General features: G+C 38.5%; 1 long non-coding RNA gene across 1 annotated transcript; it reads right to left on the bottom strand.

The window, feature by feature from the left end:
• Nucleotides 1-371: 371 nt before the first annotated feature.
• LOC119289632 lies at nt 372-3,329 on the bottom strand. Its single transcript, XR_005141563.1, has 3 exons — nt 3,028-3,329; nt 1,423-1,481; nt 372-664 (listed from the first exon to the last, which is right to left on the bottom strand). It is a non-coding gene; the product is annotated as an uncharacterized LOC119289632 (long non-coding RNA).
• Between the last annotated feature and the right edge of the window lie 4,001 nt (nt 3,330-7,330).

Raw genomic sequence — 7,330 nt, 5'->3', positions numbered from 1 at the left:
TGAAAACAAATTCGTTTTCAGTCAGATTTTTCCACCTATTACAGAATGACACGTGTCTCCCTGTCCCGTGTCTCATGTCCTCGGTTAGCTCCTACACTTGTCCCCGATTTTAAGCACACCAGTATCACGAGCTTAAACGGGTCCACACACCAACTCTTAAACACCACCAACATCATGATCTTAACAGGTCCACAACCCAACTTTTCCCGCTCTGACAGAAAAATAACAAGGAGGGCAAAAAAAACCCAAATATACAGGCAAGCTTTACTATGTACATGTGCACTAAGCTAAAGCAAAACAAAAAGAAAAGGAAAGGATCAGGATGATGCATGTCACCTACGCACACACACCTAAAATGACATGACAAATTAGGAGCACTAAAAATTACATTGAAAAGCTATAAAATTACAATAATAACTCCACTATTATTTTCAGTGTAATATCCACTACAAAAATGCACTGCAGAGGGGAAGAACATGGAGGGGGGAACAGCTAGAGGAAACGGGAATAAGCGCCAACCAAGGGGGCGATTCCTCCATGATCTGGGACAGAAACCTGAAGATGATCCACTCTGCCGAAGATGACTAAACACAGGTAAACACCCCCAACTTTGCAATCACCACATACTAAGTATGATTTAGACAGATTTCTCTCCCCTGCCTGTCTACATCAGAAATCAAACAAAAGGCGCCTGTGAACCATTATATATACATGCTGGAGAGACAAATAAACTAAAAAAAGATGAATTCTGGAACTTTACACTAGAACCAGGAAATCAAAACTAGATCCAGGAAGAACCCTAGGATCCTATGAGTCTAGGGGTGCAGGAGCAGAAAGGTTAGGAAACAAAAAATCCATGTTAAATTCGTGAATTTCAGAACTAGTAGGAAGTTTCTGAATTGAAAACAACAGATACAACCCATGGAAATGAGTATAAAAAAGATAGGGGATCACATGTTCTGGGAGATAAAATACAAAAAGTTAGGTAAATCCTTGAACAAACAAGTTAGAATTGCTATATTTTCATAAAGCTAGGACTGTAATTCAGAAACTTTCGCACACACAAACTATACACTAATCAGGAACTTAGATCATGATTACAAAATAACTCTTGTAAAGAAGCTAGGGCTGAATTTTATAAACTTTGGAACTACATAGAAAGACCTTTCTTTCCTACTTGAAGTTCAAATTGCTACAAACTACTATTTGTAAACACAAATGAGTACACACAGGCAGTAATAAAATGATCAATTATCATATCAATTAAGCCTATGAACTGACAAAAAGGGGCAAACACATGTACAAGCAGACAGTACATGTTTCAAGATTAACAGAACAATGCTTATATACATGTTTACATTACAGGTGCCTGCAAAGGAATCAAATGGGATGGAAACAAGCATGAAGGGCCAGAATTTGTACCTCGAACATGATGAAGCTAAGTTCCTTAATGTATGACTCTCTTATAGCATTAACAAATCCTGTGAAAAGAAAACCGATTCAATCATGCTTTTCTAAATTGGTTATTGACAACAAAACAGAGCGGAGCATACTTGTTTACTCAACAAAACAATGCAAGTCCACTGAGAGTTACAGTGTAAATCCAATAAGAATTACACTATAAATCCTGGAATTACACTGTAAAACCCACTAAATTTTACGGTGTAAGTCCACTGAGAGATACAATGTAAATTCAATGTGAATTCCCCTAAATATAATACATAGATAATCCAACCCCTACTCAAATGCAGATTACAAAGGGGTAAAATACCGTCCCTACCCAAAAGCACTAAGGATTACAGTGTAAATCCACTGAAATTACACTGAAAAATATCAAGAGTTACAGTGTAAAAAACACTGAAAATCACAGTGTAAATCCACTAAAAACTACAGAGTAAATCCACTGAAAATACACTGAAATACTCAAGAGTAACAGTGCAAATTCCACTGGAAAATTACAGTCTAAATCCAGTAAAAAATACATTGTAAATCCACTGAAGATTACACTGTAAAAATCAAGAGTTACAATGCATGTCCACTGGAAATTACAGTGCAAATCCACTAAAAACTACGGTGTAAATCCACTTAAGCTTACATTGTAAATCCACTGAAAATTACACTGTAAAAGTCAAGAGTTAAGATGCAAGTCCATTGGAAATTACAGTGCAAATCTACTAAAATCTACAGTGTAAATCCACTTACGCTTACATTGTAAATCCACTAAGAATCCTTTGAACCCACTAAAGAATTACATTACAAAATGCACTAATGATACATTGAAAATGCATTGAGAATTACACTGCAAAAAAATCACCTAAATTACTAAAGTAATTACACTGTAAATCCACTGAGAATTACAGTGTAAAACTACTAGGAATACACACTAAAATCTTCACTGTAATTGCACTGAAATCACCACTGTAATTACAATTCAAAAGCACTGTAATTCCAGTGAAAATGCCCACAATAATTACACTGAAAATTCACTGAAACATACACTGTACTTACAATGCAAATTTCAGTGAAATTACACTAGATTTCTAATGAAAACACATGAGTTTCAGAGACTGGAACACAATGTAATCATATTAAATTAGCTGTGATTACACTGATTTTTATAGATTCATACAAACTATGAGCTAGATTCAGCATCTACATCCAAACAGGAGGGGTCCGTAGCGACAACTACAGGAGGGATGGTACACAGTAGGAGTTCAGCATCTACAACCAACCAGGAGGGATCCACCTCGACAACTACAAGAGGGATCCACTAAAGTAAATGAACACAACTAGGAGCTACTCGTCACAATGGCAAGTTTGACAACTAGAGGGCAATCTGGAAGCACAAAAAATCAACAATATACAGGAAGGATCCACCACTACATATACATCGAACCACCACACCTGTATAACATCCAAAACATCTAGGAACCACGGCAACACAGGGCAACATACAAGATTCGCCGGATCTAGCAAAATTCGAACAGAAAAAACAGGGAGAGGAACAAGGGGGGCAAGGATACTTACAAAACCAACCATGGATGGAGGATGAGGAGGGGGTACAAGGTTCGCAGATCCACTCGAGGAATATGAGGAGTGGCACGAAGTCAAGAGAAGCAGAGAAGACAACGCAGCCAGATCGCCATGGCATCGATTTCGCCTCTCCCTCTGCGCGCGCTTGAGCACAAGGAAGCAGAGGATGGGAAAGGGGAGTTGGAGCGGATGCTTAACCACCGGCTTGCCCACGAGAGATCAGCTACTGAAATCTCTAGTCAAAAATCGCCATGAATCAACGCCTCAAGCTCGCGCCGCTGGAAATGGGGAATGAAGACGGACACGTTACCCGCCAGGATTAACGGGTCTCCAGGAGAAGGTCGCGGGCCCGATAATGAACAAAAACGCCGAGGTAGGGAAAAAAAGAGGAAAGCACGAATCATGACACAAGGATCGAACGAGCAGAAAAACGGATGAAAGCGAAAAGATTTCAGCCGGATGAAAAATAGCATTTCCGTATTTTTAAATTAGATGGAGGGGAATCATTGACGTGGAAAAAATGGAGGGAAATAAGAGAAAAAATGGCGGGACTGAATTCTGCTGACTTTTTTACAAAGTTGTAAACTAATTGACATGTGAGTCTCAGAAAAACGTATTGACATGTGTTAAGAGAAAGGACAATGTGAGGAAAAATACTCGAAGGTAAATAAGAGAGGGAGAAAAAAAAGTTCTGGATGCTTCTAGTTAAAACTAAAATTATTTTAAATTATTTACGAATTGTTTAAATTATTGTATTATTACAAGTAATTTCAAATTTTGAAAAATTGCTCAAATGAAGAGCAAATAAATACAACTTGAAAAAGGTAAATAAGATAGATAAATATGTCTTTATATTGCTTAAAAGGAAGATAAAACAATTCTTAGCTAGTGATGTCATCGTCCCCATGCCATTTGTTCAGTCGAGGCCAAAGTCGACAAGGTCACTGGAGTCATCATCGATGTCACCATCACCAGCCATCCTAGTGGCTCTTTTTCCTACAATCGACCACACCCTTAGGGTTTGGGGTTGACGGGAGACGATAGGATTGCAAGCAGGGAGAGCGGCATGGAGCAGATAGGATGTGGCTTTGACGTGGAGGTGAGAAAGGCGACGATACAACAAATTTGAGGGATGACACTAGATTAGGAGGGTGTTGATGGTTAGCGAGTGTGACACGTACTAGATAAGTGCTTGACTTCGATTCAAAGACAACATCACCTCAAATATGTTCTTTTTCTCGTTCATCCAAGGCTTACTAAGTCCGTTGGATATGAAACTATGCTACGCCATTCATGGTCGAATGCAGTAAATGACTCTCCCTTAGTTTGATTCGGGTGAGAGGGGGCAAGACTACATACTCGGGGAGGGTGGGGCTTATATAGGTTAGGAACCAATAGAATCGGTCCGAAAAAACTTAAGCATTCAATTAAAAATCATAACTAAGTAAAGTCATAACTAACTAAAATCATAACTAAGTAAAACATTGTTCTAAATAGCCCATGGTCGGAAAGTGATGTGTGGACACGTATCGGACTAAACCGACATGCAATACGGTGGATGGGTTGATCTCACTAGCCATAGGACAATGGATGCTTACTGAACTACATGGATCTGATCAGATTCGAGGTCGGATACGGGAGACTGGACACGACCTCGGATGGATATCAGATTGGACAGACCCAACCGTGAGGCTCAGTGATAGGTCATATGTGAGTCTCTAGTACAACATACGTATTGTGTCCTAAGACCTGAACTAATGCATGTACTCGCAATTGTGACCAATCTTCTTTGGGCTGACCAAACACTACTCCGTAGCTGAGTTGTTATAAAGGTCGATTTTGATCTTGTCCAGACCCATGTCGCGAGACATGGTCAAGCAAGATGGGATTTCCCCCTCCGATCCGAAGAGATATACTCTGGACCCCTCATGTGATCCGATAGGGAGAAGCATGGCCATGTGACATGGATTCTGAGACAGCTTGCATCCTACCCATGACATGCCCCAAGGAGCCAAGAACCTATACATTGTAACCTTGTTGCAGCCCAACCTCTTTCTCGTTCCATTAATACCGATCAATAAACTATGTTACGATGGTGTGTGCTTGTCCGCCAAGCAAAAATTGCACTAATGTTCATTACTTCAATAACCATGTTAGTTCAATTTTTCTGTTCGCTGACGCTTGCGGACAAGCGACATCGTCCGCTTGCATCTAGTCATGGGCTTGCCAAAACGTTGTTATAGGTTCCCGAAGGAGGTTGGGTGCCTCCTTTAGATCCCGATCAGTGGATCCATCATCAACGATAAACATCTAAATGAAAAATTTCCTTAAAAATGTGTGTAAACTTTTGAAAATTCCATGATTTTTTTATATAGACAATGTTCGAAGTACACGATGAACAGTTAAATTCACTTTGAATTTGTTGAAAACGCAAAGTGAATGTCTTTGAAAAACACGATAACATTTTTTTAAATATATGACGAACATTTATGTTGTAACTGCTTTTTTTAAATAGACATTGATTTTTTTAAATACGCACATTATTTGCTTTTGTATACGGGTGAACACTATTTAAAATTCCATGAACTTTTTCAAAAAACATGAAAACTCTTTAAAATGACATGAATAATATTTAGTTGTGCGAGAAAAAATTCAATTATTATTTTTGACCTACTTAAATAAAATATAAAATATATATTAAAGTTTTGATGGCTTAATTTTTAGTGAACATAAAGGTGACAATCTCTTTTAGTGCAACGTAAAAGTAACAAGTAACAACTACTTCGTACATCCAGTTAAAAAAAACTACTTCGTACAAGTAGCATTATATTTTGAGAATTCTTACAAGTAGAATACAAAAGAATAAAAAAGAATATTTTTTAGTAAAGTACAAGTAACAACTTTATTTTTTAGAACCGAGTAGAAATATCAAAAACCCACAAAAAACAACTGCTCGACATTGAAAATAATTCAACGACGGCCCGATTCACCGCTACTTCCCTGGTGCGCACCTCCGTGGGCCGTCGCTCTCTAAGGCCCAGCTGAGCGGAGTTGGTCCGTTGCTCACAAAGAGGAATGTATAGATAGCGTGCTAATCAAAAATCGACAGCGATGCATGTCTACTTACCTAGGTTGGCTGACCACTTTCTCTGCAAAACCTGAGGCTGCAGATTCGACTATGCGGTTGCCCATTTTTTATTTCTATTTATTGTGTGCACGTATGGATGATATCAGAATTTAAAAGCAACTATACTTATTAGATATAAATATAAATAATTTCTTATATCTTTACTACACATGCCTTACTAGACAAAGGTTCGGGCTTCATATATACTGTATATAATCATGGACGTCACATGTGTAATAGCATGGCAACGCATGACTGCATCAGATAGCATCTGTTGTTGTTCATATGATCAACAACACATAACTTCCAACGCCTATATGCGTAGCTATATCAGCCAGTTTACAACACATCATTAGAACGTTGCAAAGCATGTGTTGCTAAAGGGGGGGTTCTTGTTGTAGTGTAATCGCCTTCAGGTTTGGCCCAATAACCATCACGCCCAAGATACCATATTAATTATCGTCTAAAAAATTCTATTTATAGAAAATATTTTCTAAAAGAATAATTATAGAGCTGGGTTTCACCCCATAGTGAGCTGCCCGATGACGGGTGCTTGCCGTGGGTTTCCCAGTGGTGCGTTGAACCTGCTTCCCCTTTCTGTGTTTCCTTGTTGGGCGTGTGAAACTGTTGTTATTTCCGTTATGAAAGTAATGGAAAGGGGTAATGCCCGGTTCAAAAAAAAAGAATAATTATAGAAACTGGTGGTATTTGATCTCTTTTTATTTAGTGCCTAAAAACAAGTTGATTGACCAGTAGACCGGCGGTTTCAAGGGTAAAAATCTGAACTGAAAGGCTAGTCAGCTTGGTTTTCAAAATTATGGGAGAAGGAATGAAAAGCTCTGGAAGTGATATAGACAAGTAGAAATTTTATTTTTCACGTCAGCTGCAGTTGCTAAGCAGTTTTATTTTTTCTATTTATTCTTCTTTTGCCACTTACAGGTGGGACCCGCAAATAAGAGAGAGCAGGCCCGGCCTTGTTGGCATGCCACGTAGGCAAAGTTAACTGAGCGTTAACAGCCACTAACGAAAATGTATATAAATGTACCTCAAACACAGGTTATAGGGCTAACTTGTGTTGTTTTACAACTTTACTAGATCATGGATGGCGTGCATTGCTGCGCCCGTCTATTTGTACAAATCAATGATAAGAATATTTATAAATTTATTACC

This window comes from Triticum dicoccoides, chromosome 4A, assembly GCF_002162155.2.
Source record: "Triticum dicoccoides isolate Atlit2015 ecotype Zavitan chromosome 4A, WEW_v2.0, whole genome shotgun sequence".
Taxonomy (NCBI): domain Eukaryota; kingdom Viridiplantae; phylum Streptophyta; class Magnoliopsida; order Poales; family Poaceae; genus Triticum; species Triticum dicoccoides.
This window is presented reverse-complemented; position numbering and strand designations above follow the sequence as displayed.